Raw genomic sequence first — 17,926 nt, 5'->3', positions numbered from 1 at the left:
AGTAATGGGGTATTTTTCCTGGAAAGACAGCAGAATCCTTCTGAACTATTGAGTCTGTCATGGATTCAGACTCCCACGTAGAGGAAAATAAAGCATATATGATACATTTTTCATTTGGCCTTCTGCCTGGCTTTCCTGCTTTTTGCCTTATATTACATGCTTCCATTTTTATTCTTAAACCCCTACTATTGTAGATGACTCAGCAATATTGCCCATGTGGCCTAAAATTTACAACCTTAATCTGCTTGTTACCAAAAATCTCAGCTAATAGGTGGCCAGTAGCTTTTATGAGACAATGTCCTGAATGTTAGCTTAGGCTTCAGTCAGTTTAGGAAACATGGAAAATCAGTGGGTAGGGGCCATCCCCCCTCGGCAAAGATTTCAGAGGTCAAGGTCTGGGAGACTCTAGGCACAAAGTGAGCAGCAACAAGCAAGTGTTTTCTGAATGATTCCTCCCCTGGGACGTCCATGCAAAGCAGAGACTTTGCAAACACGTTGCCCAGCAGTGCATTTGAGACGTGCCGTTTTGGGGAAGTGCTAACTTAGCACACTGCTGACACCAACCATTTGAAAATAAAACCATTTTTTTTTCTGTCTCTCTCCAACACTCTTGGCTCAGTTTATCCTACCAAAACACACTTCAAAAGACTTCTTTATAGAAAGAATGTTTCAAAAATATAATATTCCATCTGTTATTTCAATAATACATGCTCTGGGACTCTCTTTATGAACCATTTTCCTTTCTTTGCTCCCATTTAGATGTATAAATATTTGATTCAAGAGCCCTGAGGAATAGCCAGCCAATCAGGTCACTGAATTGTGAACATTCCTAACCCTATAATTTTGTCTATAGCAGCACCCCCTGCTGTGGAACTAACTGCTAAGGGATTATAGCAATGTAATCCTCAGCCCATTCCATCTCAAGGTTACTCTGAAGTGCAGAGAAGGAAGCGGTTTTAATTTTGATAAAATAAACTTTGTTTTGTAACTTTATTATTTGTTTTTCTTTCCCCTTTCAGCACTTCATATAATAGACGTGTCTGGTAATTTGAAATCAGCCACCCCCTATTCTTTAGCTTTTAAAGAGGTAGTCACACGATGTTTGGTCCTGTCATTCCAAAGTGCAGAACCCAAGTTTTTTCTACTTTATGTGAATGAACCAAGCCATATATTGACCCGTATTAAACATCTCCAATGGAGCTTTCCAGTGGGTGGCAACAGAAGAGCATGAGCATTGTCATGTCACACAAACTATGTGCAAAATTCTAAATACTTTTCTGATTGTTAGTCTTTGCTCACAAGCCTTGTACTTCAGCAATTATTAAAGCATTTAAGGTTATAATGTGAATTTCTGGGGAACCCTCTTTTTGATATTATAAACTCAAACATGTTGCCAGGAATAAATGGCCTTTTATGGATGAAATTTGACGTATTTTGAATAATGCTCAAAGATTTCTTTTGCTGTGTGTGAAGAATAAAATAAAAATTTCCGTTATAAAAATTTATAGCTAAATGGGTAGGGAAAAGTATTTTCCAAGATAAAAATATTTTCCTGTCTCTTCTAAAATTAAAAAATTACAAAGTTTTAGATACACAGAAAATTAAGTTTAATTATTACCACGTAATAGCCGAATCTTTCTAGAGACAGTAGGCCAAAATGTGGCAGAGTTTTAAAAATGTTCATAACTTTGACTAAGAAAATATGCCTTTAGAAGTTTACTCAGGACATCATGACATAAAAGTATATATCCATAGATGTTTATCATTGCATTATTAAGAGTGTAATATGTAAAGAGTTTAAATTTAAAAGTAAGTGCCCATTAGCAGTCTGAATAAGAACTCATATTTAGTGTTGTTTTTAAAAGACTTTTTTCTTAAGTATTATTTCTAAGTATTAATTTGAACCTTGTCATTCCTTAATGTTAATAAATTAAACACTCTATTAGAAATTGCTCAAGTCAGTCTAGATATGATCAATGTTAAGATAATAATCTCTAGAGGAGTATTAATTTTCCCATCCAACTATGACTGAATAGCTTCTACCTGACCAACACTCCTACAATAGCAACTTAACATCTGGATAAATTAAAAAAATAATTGTGATGGCATTGGAGAGGTGGAAGGCACCAATAACTTCAAAATAATAGAACAAAGAGATGAACCTAACATTTGGAGCTGTTTTTCCTATCAAGCTATTTCCAACTTTAAGAGGAGCCAAGAAATTGAGAAACTGAGGGCAGGTTTTAGCAGTTTTATGAAATTGAAGGAACAAAAATTAGAATTGGAGTTTGTGAAGGTGTTAAGGATGTGCTAAATAATTAGACATTCATTTGGGACCCCCCTTCCCCCCCAAAGGATTACAAATTAGAACTAAGAATGAATTCAGCCCCTCAGAAACTGAAACAAACTCTAAAGTCATTTTAGTCCCACAGATTAGAATAAAATGACCTACAAAGCAAAGAAAATACCCTGTTCAGGAAGTTGACCTCAACAAAAACTTAAAACTATTTAAAAATATTATATTCTTAACACTAGCAATTAATAAAATATTATTAGCCTTTCCATTAGGGAAGGTCAAATGATCAAAAGTGAAGTGAAAAAACATTCAGGGTGGGGATGGGGGATGAAAGAGACCTGTAGAAAACATTTATTAGAGTTATCAGACATGGGCTTTTAAATAGCTATGATGAAAAATTTTTTAAGAAAGAGAATCTGTAAAAATAATTGAATTGGGATTCTAGAATAAAAAAATACAATGATTAATTTTTAAAAATCAGTAGATGGGTTTAATAGCAGATTAGACATAGACAAGATATAGTTAGTGAATTGGAAGGTAAAAATTATCCAGAATAAAATATATCCCTTTATAGCGAGACAAAGGAAAATACTGAGATAACAGATATAGGACAATGTAAGTGCAATTCTAGGAGAGAGAATGGGGCAGATGCAATATTTGAAGAGATAATGGCTGATAATTTTTCAAAACTGCTGAAAAACATCCAGCCAATACTTAAGAAGTGTTATGAATGCCAAGTAGCAAATATGAAGAAAATTACATGAATGAAAATCATAAAAAAGCTACTGAAAGCAAGGAGAAGGAGAAAAACCTCAAAGTCAGTTAAAAAGAATTTTTATTTCAAAGAAACTGTAAGAAAGCAACTGACGTCTCAGTTAAAATTATGGAAGCTGGTAAATAATGGAAATCATATTCAAATAGCTGAATGAAAAGAATTTCCTACCTCAAATTCTGTATCTAATAATATTGTCTTTCAAAGTTCAGGTTAAATAAAGACATTTAAATACCAAGATTCTTCATTATCAGTAGAACTTCACGAAAGGTAATTGTAATGGGAGTTCTTCATGGAGAAGAGAAATAATTCTGATAGAGGCATGAGAATACAGGAAGGAATATAGTAGAACTGTATAGTCAAGCCAAAACTGAAAAACAACAACAACAACAAAACAAAAGTCCATCAATAACAGAATGGACAAATAGATTGTGCTTTGTATGTAGAAAGTACTAAATAGCAACAATAATAATCAAACTACATGGGTTAATCTCAACATTATGTTGAGTGAAAGAAGAAAGATACAAAGAATATATATTGAACAGGGATATGCATTTCCAAAAAAAGGGCCAAAATACATATGATAGAAGGCAGAATGTTGCTTCCCAGGGTAGAGAATTACTGGAAAGAAGCACAAGGGGTTTTTAAGGGTTGGGATGATTTCTTGTTTTGGATCTGGTTCCTCATTACATGACCATGTTTCCTTTGAGAATATGGATGAAGTTGTACATTGATGATTCCTGTATCCTAATATTTAAAAGCCCAGGGTCCGTAATGTCCAAAACGACTAAAGGCTCGGCCAACCAGAAGACAGTCCTGTAGTCAATGCTGGGTCGCCGTGGCGAGGCAGCACTGACTGCCACTGGTGGGGGTGCGGCAACCCAGCACTGACTGCACATCAGGCCCAGAGAGAGGCCTGAAGAGAAAGCCAGGGTCTGATCCACAGCCTCCATGGCAGCTGTTGATCAGCCATTGCCTCTCTTTCTCTCCTGGCTTTGCCAGCAGCTACGCCTCTGTTTCTCTCCAGGCCTCTGCTGGGGTTGCTGATCAGCTCCGCCTCTCTGATCATGCACAGAGATAGGCCCAGAGACACTGACTGGCATAGAAACTGACCAATCAGAACAAAATCTGTGTGAACTATGAGGAGCCAATGGCTGCCTAGGAGGCAGAGCTTTTGATGCTGACTGGCATAGAAATTGACCAATCAGAACCAAACTGGCCAGCAGGGGAGAGCAGTTGGGGATGAGATCAGGCTGGCAGGGGAGGGCCATTGGAGGCGAGATCAGTTGGGACAACCAGGCAGGCAGGGGAGGGCAGTTAGGGGCGATCAGGCAGGCAGGCAGGCAGAGAGGTTAGGAGCAATCAGGCAGGCAGAGGCAGGGATGATCAGGCAGGCAGGCGGGTGAATGGTTAGGAGCCAGCAGTCCCAAATTGTAAGAGGGATGTCCGATTAGAAATGATGCAGGTTGGGCTGAGGTAACCCTCTCTCCACTTCGTGCATGAATTTCGTGCACCGAGCCACTAGTATTTCAATAAAGGGAAGGAGAAAATACTCCAGAGGAAGTTTTATTCATATAATGAGAAAAATACTTTTTTTTTTTTTTCAGTGAAGGAATGAGAAAAGAGTACAGAAATAGCTCATTGAGTTTCACTTCCTTAAAAGGGATTTTTAATAATTTGGAGAACACTCCATGGAATTTTAGGATTTAAAAAAAAAAAATCAGCCCTAACCAGTTTTGCTCAGTGGATAGAGCATCGGCCTGTGGACTGAAGGGTCCCAGGTTCGATTCTGGTTAAGGGCATGTACCTTGGTTGTGGGCACATCCCCAGTAAGGAGTGTGTAGGAGGCAACTGATTGATGTTTCTCTCTCATCGATGTTTCTAACTCTTTATCCCTTTCCCTCTCCCTTCCTCTCTGTAAGAAAATAAAAAATATATTTAAAAATCGAAGCCTAAGAATTATAACCCCTTTCAGACTTTCTATAATTAGCTTTCAGTCATTACTTCTGAATTTTGAGGCTGTTAGATATGAATACTTTTCTAAAATCAGTCATTTCTTTCTTTAATCTTGACTAATTAACAAAAATGCGGCCATTTAGACTGTGATTTAGAGCATCATGGAGTCCCAAGGAGGGGTCATTGTTTGATAAATGGGGTAGCAATTTAACACTACATCTGCCTCATAGACATGGAGGGAAAAGATTCAGGTGGTGGGTAGACTTTAAACTTCCTTAGAAACTAACGAAGTTGAAACCTCTGAATAGAAACCTTGGGAAGCTCTGGGTTGCTGAGAATAAAGGGGTTCAGGAAGATAAGCTTCTGGAAGGAGGCCCCAAAGCAAGTAGGCAGAAACTCGGAGTAATCTTTTCTTAGGAGACCCATTCAGATAAGAATGAATCATAACAATTCAATTTTTTATTTTTTTGGTTTGAACATGTGTGTAACAGCTAAGAAACTATCTCAGCTGACAAACTTTTGCTTACAGCATGGTTAAAGATGGAATGATTTAGTTTGAGCCAGAGGTTTCTATCTAAGAAGCCAAGAAACAGAGTAACAGCCAATGGAGGGGCTATTCCCCATAGCTAGGGTACTTCTCCAAAACAGAAGTGAGCCTCCAATGGGATGCAAAAGCGAATTTCTTAATTGTTTCTTCCGTGACAGTTGTATATGCTTAGAAACGAACGTGGTCAAATGCTTATTTTTTCAGATACAAGTTACAATGCTGCACAATAAATGTTTTAATGTTCTCAACTGGAGTCTTCAATCAGTTTGGCATGGTTTTTTAATCTTTGGAAAAGTAAATTTTATAAAAAGGACTATCTTAGTATGTTTGAAGCTATTCATACTTTCTCTAGAATGTTTGCTATCTTTTAACACTGCAGTTTTCAAACTTTTTCAACTCAAGGTATACATTAAACTAATTACTAAAATTCAGAACACCAAAGAATATAATTTTTTGCTGATCTGACAAAAAAAAGGGAAAAAATTTATTCATTTACACCTGGTAACTATGGTCGTGTTGGCTGTTGTCATTTTTTATTAGATAATCTAAGGGAAAGGAGGTCAGTGCCCCTGACTGAATAGTCAGGTATTGCATGTTTTAAAAATTATTACTGCACAGTGGTTGAAAATCGCTGTTTTAAATGTGATGGTAGCAAGAACATTTTTTTTTCAGGCAATGAGAACCAAAAAGATTAGACTGCTTTTCATTTGTCTTTACACATTCTTCAGCAGATATGTCATCAGTGTGACAGTTCAAAAGGAATGATGCCTCCATGACATATGTTCCCTTACTACTCTTCATGTCACCTGTGTGTCCGCTCTATAGGACTTCCAGCAGCTTCAAGGTAAGGAAATATATTTCTTTCTGGTACCATCCTGATAACCACTGTTGTCAGGCATCACTAACAGAATTACTTAATCTTCTTCCTGAATAGACTTGTATTCTAGAGGTTCCTAGGTAACCTAGAAACTCACTTTGCTCACAGAATCTTGGGAAATTTGATATCCCTCAGAATATCAGTGATATCTGAAAGTGAGCAATACACTGTCTCAGCCTAGCTGGACAGAGGGCATTGATAAATGCCACACCTGTATCAGCCTGTGAAAGGTTATTATTTTTGTTGGAAAATAAGCTTTCTGTTTCTCCTCTCCTGTAACAAACACTGTCTCCTGGCCACAGGGTTATCAGGTGGGTAATTCCGGGTCTACATCTCACTGGTTACTATGATTGTCTCAAGGGGGCACATGATCTGAAAAATATTATTCTTAATCTTTCCCTGGGACTAATCTATTCCCTGAGGTTTCCAAGACTGGATGGTGCTTATTGGGGTTGCTAATAGATATAAGGAGAGAATATGCTTGCTGAATAAAGTCAAGTGGAGATAGAGGAATCTGTGACTTTGGTTCTGGTTAAAGACCCTGAGGCTCTCCCGTCAGTTCTCTGACTTTTAAGTATGCTCCAGACTTTGTGAATGAAGGAATTCTCTTATTGCACAAGCCAGTTAGAGTTGATTTGTGTCACTAGCGAACCAAAAAGTCTTAATGAACAAAAGAACATTATCAAGAGTAATAGGAGGGCCAAGAACTGCCAGTTGTCCCCAATTTGGGGCTATTTATTTTCCTCATCGCATCCAAAGATGCTCTCTTATTTGTATGGGTCCTTGCCAATTGTACATGAAATACCTGACATATACAGCATATTTATTATCATTTCCAAATAGTCCAGGCTCTCCATATGGCTTTTCTCAGAGGGCAGTGTTTCTCAATTTCAATCTGTTCTCAGGAGCTATCAATCTGATTTTTTTTTAAATACTGAAAGTGCCAAGAAATCTCTATTACAACTTTTATTGGCACAAAAAATATAGTAACATCTCCTGTAGTCTAGGCACTGTGCTCAGCAGAAGTTTAATGAATTAAAAAATGGCTTTAGACTTCAAGTTAAATCCTGAAGTTTATCTATAAATAAAAATATCATAGGTTACATGTATTATTCATTAAAGAAACAATGGCTGATATAAACTGAGTAATTTGGGAATTAGGAGGAAACTATCACTGTGGACTGAGAAAACTAGAGATGTGGAGTTGAGCAGAGTCCGAAGGAGAGCTGGGTTCAGATTGTACAGAAAGCAAGTATTTTTGGAGAGAAGAAATGTTTGGAACAAAGAGAGCAAAAAGAATGGAAGCTTGATGAAGAGGAGGGCATTCATTTCATACCATCTATCATTTGATACTATCTGTGGCCAGTCCTTAGGATTTTATGCTGGATTTTGATCTGAGAGTGAGAAGAGGGAGCTAACCACCCCATCTGGAGCTCTCCTGGACACATGGTCCCTAAAAGCCTTTGTACGCTCCTATTCTCTATGAATCCATGGGCTTCCCTTCTGATCATTCATCAAAGTAAGGGGCCATCTGCTCTGTGCTCCATGAATGAAATGAAGGCATGTGTTATGTGGCTCCATTCCAGCTTCCTCTTCTTTACATCTGCTGTGCCTCTTTGAACAGCCCATGGGGCATAACTGATATCTCACCTTACTGCAAGGTGCATGACCCTTTGCTTTCAGTCCTATTTTACTTTGAAAACTACCTGCACCTCCCGCTGTTCAGGTGTTATTGCAGAAACCCTTACCATCCACCAAACCACTGGTTGTTTAGACTTCTTTGGCAGTAACCCATTTTACCAATGAAAGGTATTAAAAACTTTCATTAGAGGAAATTCAACATTTCAACCAATTCTTCTATTACAGGAAGAATAACAACTTTCAATTTATATATCCCAACCCCTTTGAAGTACATTATTGACATTTGCTAACCAATCTCCTCTATATTCTTGGCCACCTCACCTCACAAGACAGAGTTTGAAGCTATAACAACCTTGAAACTACAGTGTAAAATGAACGAAAATGTGCCTGGGAGTGAAGTGACACAACTAAAAAAAAATTGCAAAGTTCTTTAAAAAACTGTGTGTGTGTGTGTGTGTCTGTGTGTGTGTGTGTGTGCGCGCGAGTGTCCACACCCACACCCACACCCACACCCGTGTGTGTATCTGTTACGTGTTCTTTTCCCAAACCAGAGAGAGATCAATTACTAGGAGGAAGGAATTTTTAATTTTTGTATAGGAAAAAAGTTACTTTTCCAAAATTTTTTGTATCCTAGATAAGTACTAGTAAAATTAGGCAAGTATTTAACATCTTTGTTCCTCACTTTGCTAATCTGCAAATTGATAATAAATATCTGAATGAAAGAATTTTTATTAAGGACTAAGTATTAAGCGCAGTGCCTAGTATATAGTAGGCACTCAAACACAGTGCTTGGAATATACTGGAGATTCAATAATTATCCCTTTTTTGAATAAATGAGTGAATGAAACTAATATGTACAAAGTATCTTGTCTTTCAGGCACATAGTTTATATAAGTTGGTGACTCTTAAGCTCCTGGAAAGATATATTCCAGCCATAATTTAAAAGTGATTGATTTATATTCATTGCTTAGCCTGATATGAAAATAATGAAACATAAAAACTAAACTATAGAAATAGTCTTATATTTTATTAATAGTTAGGCAGCACTGGCAATATCCTTAAGGCCTTTGTGAGCTAGGTCATTCTTTTCTAGAATTTCAAATGAAAAGTAATTATCTGAGAGCTATTAGGCAACAGAAAGCAAAGTTTAATTAAGGATAATTTGGGGCTATGAAAAAGACAGGTAAACAGAATTGAGTTCGGTGATAGTTTTTTGTTTGTTTGTTTGTTTGTTTGTTTTAAATATATTTTAATGATTTTGTACAGAGAGGAAGGAAGAGAGATAGAGAGTTAGAAACATCGATGAGAGAGAGTCTTCGATCAGCTGCCTCTTGCACACCCCCTACTGAGGATATGCCCGCAACCAAGGTACATGCCCTTGACCGGAATCGAACCCGGGACCAAGCCGACGCTCTATCCATTGAGCCAAACCGGTTTCGGTGAGTTCGGTGATAGTTTTAATAGCTTTACTGAGATATAACTGACAAGCAATAAACTGCATGTAAAGTGGACAGTTTGGGTTTTGACCTATGAGTAAATGCATGTCACTGACATAATCAAGGGAGTTTAATCAAGCATGTCAGTGACTCACCAAATGTCCTCTCACCTTCAGTAGTCCCTCCTTTTCCTCCCTCTCCCCCTTCCTCTGACAACCAGTGGTCTTTTTTCTATTACTATAGATTAGTTTGGATTTTCTGGAGTTTTATATGCATAGAAGTATTCAGCACATGCTGTCTATTGTCTGGCTTCGTTCACTCAGTTTAGCTAATCTGAGATTCATTCTTATTGTTGCACTAATCAGTAGTTCATTTATTTATATTTCTGAGCAGTATTTCATTGGATGGCTAAAGCATATGTTATTTGTCCATTCACCTGTTGATGGAATTTTAGGTTGTTTTTTAGTTTTGACTATTACAAATAAAGCTAATATTTGTGGACAAGTCTCTATGTACAGTCAGGGGCAGGGCAAAAGTAGATTTACAGTTGTTTGCATGGAAAATAATGCAATCATTAATAAATAATAATACAAGCATAAAATTTGTGTGGTGTGTACTCACAACAGTAAACCCACTTTTACCCTACCCTGTATGCTTTCATTTCTACCTAGGAGTGGAATGGCTGGAAAATAGTAGGTTTGTGTTTAACTTTTTAACAAGATGCCAAACAGTCTTCTAAAATGTTTCCATAGCCGAAACCGGTTTGACTCAATGGATAGAGTGTTGGTCTGGGGACTGAAAGGTCCCGGGTTCGATTCAGGTTAGGGGCATGTACCTGGGTTGCGGGCACATCCTCAGTAGGGGGTGTGCAAGAGGCAGCTGATCGATGATTCTCTCTCATTGATGTTTCTAACTCTCTATCCCTCTCTCTTCCTCTCTGTAAAAAATCAATAAAATATATTTTTAAAAAAATAAAAAAAATAAAATGTTTCCATAGTTTTCATATCCGCCAGCAATTCCAGGTCCTCCAATACCTCACCAATCCTTGATATGGTCATTCTTTTCAGTTTGGGGTCTTCTTTTTAGTTTTGGTCATTCTAATGCATATGTAGTAATATGATGTTAATTTCCATTTCTCTAATAACTAAGGATTCTGAGCATCTTTTCATGTGCTTATTTACTATATGCATATTTTAGTGAAATGTTTGTTCAAATCTTTTGTTCATTTTATTAGTTGTTTTCTTATTATTAGTTTTAAGTATATTTTCTAGATTCTAGATATAAGTTCTTTACGAGATTTACAATTTGCAAATATTTTCTCCTGGTCTGTGGCTTTCTCTTATGTCCTTAATAGTGTTCTTCAGTAGAACAAGACAATAGTGTGGTAAGGTCCTGGAGTTGCACGGCAGGTGCTGGCTAAAAGGGATCAATGGGGACATCAGTAATACTTTCAACAATAAAGATAAAATATATATTTTTTTAAAAGCAAGTAGGACTAATAATGCTAATGGAGTACAATTTATCTTTTTTTGTTTGTTTGTGTGATGGATTATGCTTATGGTGTCCTATCTAGGAAATGTTTTTCCTTCAGAGCTCTATGGTTTTAGGATTTACATTTAGGTGTATGATTCTTTTTTTTAGTTTGTGCTTAGGGTAAAAGCTGTGGACCATATGCATTCTTTGCATTTGGGTATTCTGTTGCTCCAGCACCAATTGTTGAATAGTATCCTTTCTGCACAGAATTGCCTTGGCATCTTTGTAGAAAATCAGTTGTGTATATATACACAGATTTATTTCTGTTTTCTTTTCCATTGATGGACTGTTTTCTTTTCCATTGATCTGTTTTTATATCTTTATGCCAGTCATGAGCATACTGTCATGATTAATTAGCTGTAAAACAAGTTTTTGGTATAAAGACTTTATTCTTCTCTTCCAAAGATCAGTTGATTATTTTATGTTCTTTGCAATTCCATATGAATTTTACAATCAACCTGCCAATTTCTGTAAAAGAGAAGTCTGATGTGATTCTGAATCTATTAAATCTATAGACCAATTTGGGGAAAATTGACATCTTAATTGCATTGGATATCTCTACCAACACAATTTATTTCTTCATTTATTTGGGTCTTCTTTCATTTCTTTCAGCAATATTTTGTACTTTTTAGTATAAAGGTTTTGTAAATCTTTTGTCCGTTTTATTCCTAAGTAATTCATATTTTATGCTATTATGAATTATGTGTTTTTTTAATTTAATTTCTAATTTTTTGTTTCAATACATAGAAGTAAAATTTGATTTTTGTATATTGATTTTTTATCTTGTAATCTTGCTAAAACTCACTTAATAGTTCTAGTAGCTTTTTCATAGATTCTATTGGCTTGTCTACATAGAGGACAAGTTGTCTGTGAATACATTTTTTTTTCTCCCATTCTAATTTGAATGCCATTTCTTTACTTTTCTTACTATATTTTACTGGCTAGAACCTCCATAATGTAATGCTGAATAGGAGTGGCAGAGCAAACATTTTTGTTTAATTTATAAACTCAGGAGGAAGACATTTAATTTTTTACCATTAAGGATTAAGGATGCTGTTAGTTAAAGGTCTTTCATAGATGCCCTTCATAAAGTTGAGGAATTTTCCTTCTATTATTAGTTTACTGGGAGTTTTGATCAGTGCCTTTGGGTATGGATTTGTCAAGTGCCTTTCCTGCATCTCTTGAGATGATCATAGGTTTCTTTTATAGTTTAATATGGTAAATTACATTGATTAGTTTTATATGTTAAACCAGCTCTGCATTCATGAAACAAGTTGTACTTGTTAATGATATATTACCTTTTTTGGTATTGTTTCATTTGTTTGGGTAAAATATTGTTTAGAATTTTTGTATCTTTGCTCATAAATGTAATTGGTTTATCATTTTCTTTGCTTATAATGTCTTTTTCTGGTTTGGTATTTGAGTAATACTGGAACCAAATAATAATTTGGGAAGTATTCTCTCCTTTTCGATTTTCTGAAAGAGTTTGTGCAGAATTGGTATTATTTCTTCCTTTACTGATTGGTAAAATTCACCAGATTAACAATTTAAGTGAAATGGACCAATTCCTTGAAAGACACAGACTCCCAATGGTTGCTTAAGAAAAAATAGATAATCTGAATAGCTCTAGATCTAACAAAGACATTGAATTCGTGATAAAAAATATTTCCATAAAGATTATGATTAAACTTTATGGGTGTTGTGTTCTTTATTTATCTTGTGCTTGGAATTAATTGAGTTTATTGGATCTTTGGATTTATAGTTTCCATCAAAGGTTTAAAATGGCCATTATTTTTTTAAGTGCTTTTTCTGTCTCCCCAACATCTCTTTTAGATTCACTTATGTTAGGCTAATTAAAAGTATCCCACAATCCACTGATGTTTTTATTTATTTTTTAAATTCTTTTTTCTATCTATGATTTATCTTGGACAGTTTCTATTGCTTTATTTTCAAGTTCACTTATCTTTCCTACTGCAAGATGCTATCTGTTGTAATTCCATCCTGTGTATTTTTTTTAATCTCAGACATTTTTGTTCTCATCACTAGAAGTTTGATTCATTTTTTAAAATATCTTTTATGCTTCTACATAACTTTTGAACATATGGAATACAGTTCCAATAACCATTTTTATATCCTTGTCTGCTAATTCAAACATCTGTGTCAGTTCTGTGTCAATTTCATTAGATTGCTTTCTCTCCTCATTATGGATTGTATTTTCCTGCTTCTTGGAATACCTGGCATTTTTTACTGGGTGCCAGACATTTTGAATTTTATATTTTGGGATACTGAATATTTTTGTTTCCCCATACATATTCTTTAGCTTTCTTCTAAATACAATTGAATTACTTAGAAACAGTTTGATCTTTTTGAGTGCCATATTTAAGATTTGATAGATAGAACCAGAGAATTTAATCTAGAACAATTATTCACAACAACCAAGGTAAGACCTTTCTGCGTACTCTTCCTACTTCATTGTGATTATGATGTTTTCTAGAAGTGATGAGAGCAGATACTCTTCCTCGCCCTGTGTGATTAACAGGCACTATTACCACTAAACTTTTCAGGTAGGTTTTCCCCCCTGGCTCAAAATGTTTCCTTACATGCCTGTACTAATCAGTACTCTGCTGAATACTCAAGGGAGATACTTTGCAAAGTTCTGGAGTTCTTGCTCTGCATAGATCAAAACAAAGGTATATTCTCAAGTTGGTCATCTCTGTGGGCAAAGGGCATGATCTTACCAGGATTATTTGCGAGGCACATAGTGTGGCTCTCACATTTGTCCACCCAGGGGCCGACAGAAGTGTTTATACATGGTCTCTCTTCTGCTGTTCTTTGAGGGTCACCTGCCCATGGATGCTGGCCAAGTGGCATCATGCTGGCATCCCATGCTGAGGTATCAGGGAAGCCCTAGGGAAAAAATCAAAAGCAGGTCACACTTGAGGTGAGATGCTGTCAGCTCAAGTGAGTGAAAGTTCCCAGGACTGGAATCTGAGGTGAGGCTGAAAAGATGTCAGGTAGGGAGCAGTAGACTTCTGATACAGATTATAATTTAAATGTGTAATATAATTGCAATCATATCCATCACTAAGTTATATATTGAAATGATGCAAACATTTGGAATTATCAAGACATAAAGTACTAAATAAAGAATAATACCATCTCAGTTTTAGCTGGAGGTATATTTATAACAATGCCCCACAGCAAACTAGGTTATAGAATTTAACATTTTAAATTATTTTCCAAAAACTTTGAACTGCTAGACTTTTAAGATGTACAGTATTTTAAAAGAATAACCTCTTAGTATGAAAAGTTTTACTTAGAGAGGCTAATACACTGAACATCACACAACACATACCCTCTTCCCCCAGTTTTAATAACCTAAAAGTTTGATTACTTTGTATATTGTAATTTTTTAAAACAAAATCCACTTTATGGACAATTATAGAACAAATCAACTAGTCTCTTCAAGAAATAAATAACAAGGAAAATAAGAAAGAGAATAAGAAGGAACCCAAAATTTGAAAGAGACACAGGAGACAAAGCCACTAAAAAATGTGTGAACCTTGTTTGATTTAGACACACCAACTGTAAACAAAGAAAAGATAAAATAATCAGAAAAATCTCAGCACTGACTAGAAGTTTGATTATATTAAATAATTTTTTTTTGCCCTTCCTGGATTTAAAAGTGTTATTTCACTTATGAATTTTTTAAACAGATTCTTATCTTTTAGAGATACTTACTGAAACATTTTGTATGAAATGATAATGTTGTCTCAAGTTTTTCCCCCCAATAACTGAATGGCAGAAGGTGGGGGTATAGATGAAACAAAAGTCATCATTGAAGAAACTCAGTGATTTGTTCTGCAGAATTGTCCATAAACTGTATTTTGTTCAAAAAATTTACAAAGTATAAAGTAATCAAACTCTTAGGGGGAAAAAAGTCTAACAGAACATATTAAGAACTAGCTAACTAAGGGCCACCACTTTCCCCCCCTAATCTTTATCACTGAGAACCCACATTTGTACAAAGCAGATGGCTTAAACATTTCAGTGGTCATAAAATGGATGCTGACTTATAAGATTTAAATGGTTAACATTGTTTACAGATCCAAAATGTAGGATAGAATATGAAAATAATACACTGTTTATGAATATGCATATGTATGGGCATATGTACATATATTTGTATGTCATATGTACACATCTAGGTGTGTTTATAAACATGTTTAAATACATGAAGGCTTGTTTTCATTTTTTGATGAGGTTCACTCAGTCAGTAAATGAAAGCTTTGCCTCAGCCTACATTTCTGCTAGTAAACAAGATAAAAACATAAGCAAACCCACACATTCCAAACATCTCCTGCAAAGGGAATTTCTTTCAGCCCTAAAAAATATACGCATACTTTTTTAAAAATGTCTATCCAAAGAGGTGTTTTTAAAGGTCAAGAATGCTAAATGTTAACACTCAAAAATTGAGAAAACTTATTCTACATATGATGGTTGCTTTCTAATGGTGTAAAGTTCTTTTGAGTGTCTTTTGGGGAAAACATAAAGCTCTCTGTGGGTGTATTACCATGGCCAGATGGCAATATCAATATGATCTTTTCAAAGATGTTAATCAGATCATGCTTAAAGCCTTTCAGTATCTTCTCATTCCACTAGACTAAAATCTAAACATCAAGGGCATCTGTCCCTGCCTGTATTAGTTTTCTAGTGCAGCTATAACAAAGGACCACAAACTGGATGGCTTAACCAACAGAAATTTACTGCCTCATAGTTCTGGAGACTAAAAATCTAAAATCAAGACATCAGCAGGGTTGGCTACTATTGATGGCTGCGAGGAAGAATCTGTTCATACCCCTCTCCTAACTTCTGGTGGCTTGCTGGCAATCTTTGGTGTCTCTTGCCTTGTATATCATTATCCTAACCTCTGCCTTCATCTTCACATGGAGTTCTCCCTGTTTGTCTGTCTCCATGTCCAAATTTCCCCTTTCTGAAAGGACACAGATATATTGGTTTAAAGCCCACACTAATGATCTCATGTTAATGTGATCATCTGCAAAAATCGTATTTCCAGATAACACAGTACTGTACAGGCACTGGAGGTTAGGACTTCAACATCTTCTTGGGGGAAGCGGGTCACGATTCAACTTTTAACAGTGTCTACTTTTCTGATATCATCTCTTGCTTCTCTTCTGCTTGCCATGGCATTCCTACTATTCCTACAAGTCAATGGCATTGTCTCCTGTTCTTTATGCTGAGAAACCCCTTCTCCTGTCCACCATGGTCTTCTCATTTAGACCCCAAATCTAAGTCAGAGATGATGGCCCTGAGGTCTGTCTCTTCACCCACTGCTGTTAGCCCATTTGTGCCTGCAAAACCCTTACCACTATCTGAAATCTTGTTCTTCTGTGTGTTTGCCTTTCTTATTTCAGAGTAAGGTATAAAAATAATCATTTAGAGTCACATAACCAAACAGAATAAAAATTTACCAAGGAAGTTGGCAGAACAGGTCATTACCCAGAACAATGGTTTTTTCGAATATGGAAACATCACTTGCTTCCTTTCTCCCAAGATTCAAAATCACCTCTGATCACATGTTCCTTTTTTAAGCCTCATTGACCGTTCTGTTTAAAATCACAACTTTCCACCCCAGCCAGCATTCCCATATACCTCTTCCTTATTCTGTTGTTCCACAACACTTCTCACCTTCTGAAAGACTGTATAATATACTTGTTCACACTGCTTTTTAAAAAGGTCTTTCTCACTTCCAATAGAGAAACTTGTCTGTTTGTTCATTGAAGTAGCCCAAGAATTTAAAACAGTCCTTGTACTTAGTATGTGTTCAATAAATATTTGTAGATAGTGGAATAAAAAGTGCTGCCTTGCTTTTTTTTTTTTTATCTCTAATTTGTTTGCTTGAGTATAGTGACAATAGTAGAAATTTTTTGTAAAAGAAACTGCAAAAGAAAACTCCAGATTAGAAGTGAGAGATGCAGATACACTAGGGTGTGCACCTTGCCGTGTTTTTATACAGGCTCTGACTATCCTTGCTAACATTTTGATGTTTGTTGGTGTTCGCATATTAAAACTCCTGTTGGGTGGAATGAATCCTGCAGGGGCTGTGCTGGTCCTGGGCTCCAGGCTTCCCTCTTGCCTTGACTAGAATTGGGGTCTTGCCACTCTTCAGGATGAATGGTTGACTGAAAGACATGCTCTCTAGCCAAACCCCAATGCATTTCCTACAAAAACTTTTTTTTTTTTTAACCATACCAACATGAAAGGTTTCCCAAAAATCCAGACCAACCTTTACCTTAATGGAGTCTGAAGTTCACTCTTCTGTTTATGATGTGTAAGAATTGAAGTGGGAGATATAAAGTTTGCAGCTATTATGTAATCGAAACCATTTGTGTTTTCCCAAAGAGGAAAAAGGAGGCTAGAAGGGGATGGGGAGGCAGGGAGGAGGAAGAAAAGAAAAGATCCCAGAATTGGAAGCTTAGAGCCTGTGCAATGAGCAGGAAGTTGAAACTCATCCAGCTGTCACATAAGAACAGAAGAAAAATGCTTTATGTATTCAATCATTAATAAGTGTTCTGCATGTCTATTTCCCACGTTATTTGCCAGTATATATTGGTTTTCAAATGCTAGCATTTTAAGAGCAGGAGAATATTTGCTTTTAAGATAAAAATTGTTTCATTTTTGAAGGCCATAAAAGCAAAGCTTCCATGTGATGAAAGAGGGGAAGAAAGTGATGCCCCTACTTTCAAGCATTCTCTACTGAAACCAAAAAGGCCTCTCCTGCATTTAACTTTGAAAGGGACTTTCTAAATGAAGGGCCACTCAAGGCTGAGTCAGTAGTGTGTCAGCT

At 36.1% G+C, this 17,926-nt stretch overlaps 1 long non-coding RNA gene across 1 annotated transcript in view; it reads left to right on the top strand.

The window, feature by feature from the left end:
* The window catches only part of LOC311612773, a 34,560-nt gene that overhangs the window by 939 nt on the left and 15,695 nt on the right, over positions 1–17,926 (top strand). Inside the window, exon 2 of the long non-coding RNA XR_014793349.1 lies at positions 6,303–6,415. This is a non-coding gene — a long non-coding RNA (uncharacterized lncRNA). The remainder of the gene's footprint in view (positions 1–6,302; positions 6,416–17,926) is intronic.

The sequence above is a fragment of the Pipistrellus hanaki genome (genome assembly GCF_964339955.1).
Source record: "Pipistrellus hanaki genome assembly, chromosome: 18".
In the NCBI taxonomy this organism is placed as follows: Eukaryota; Metazoa; Chordata; class Mammalia; order Chiroptera; family Vespertilionidae; genus Pipistrellus; species Pipistrellus hanaki.
The sequence above is the reverse complement of the archived record's forward strand: the minus strand, read 5'-3'. Positions and strand labels throughout refer to the sequence as shown.